Source organism: Acyrthosiphon pisum, unplaced genomic scaffold (assembly GCF_005508785.2).
Source record: "Acyrthosiphon pisum isolate AL4f unplaced genomic scaffold, pea_aphid_22Mar2018_4r6ur Scaffold_21861;HRSCAF=25100, whole genome shotgun sequence".
Classification (NCBI taxonomy): Eukaryota; Metazoa; Arthropoda; class Insecta; order Hemiptera; family Aphididae; genus Acyrthosiphon; species Acyrthosiphon pisum.
In genome coordinates this window covers 84,297-84,827 of record NW_021771372.1, presented here as the reverse complement: position 1 = coordinate 84,827, position 531 = coordinate 84,297, and positions in this window count along the sequence as shown.

Genomic DNA, 531 nt, shown 5'->3' with positions numbered 1-531 from the left:
TATATTATATATAATTATTATATAAATCGTGTGAATACCCAATATTATGTTGGCATTTATTTTGCCATGTTTGATAAATATGACACAAATGAAAATATATTTATTTGCATGACCACCATAACTTACCAAAGAATATAATACCGTATTGCCGTCAGTAAACGAATTCGGTTATTGTAGGCTTACTAAAACGATGTGTAACTCTGCACTTTTTTCCAGATATATCTTTTATTTTAAAACTATTAGTTGCATAACCAGTTTCAACTTTCTACCATGAAAATAACTATTTACGAAACTTAGCAGACCAAGTACGTCTTATAGATCCAGATATAGAGGTCTATCGTGTCTCTACTATTGCCCTTCAATCCAGATGATGTGATCGATCATTTCAAATTTTCAAAAAATAAATATTTTTTTTGTAACTATATTTTTGTGTTTATCTTATAAAATCATAAATGCATATTTTGGTAAATAAAATGCATATTTTACCATTTTTTATTGCATACAAATTCTAACCCTACTTATTACCATATC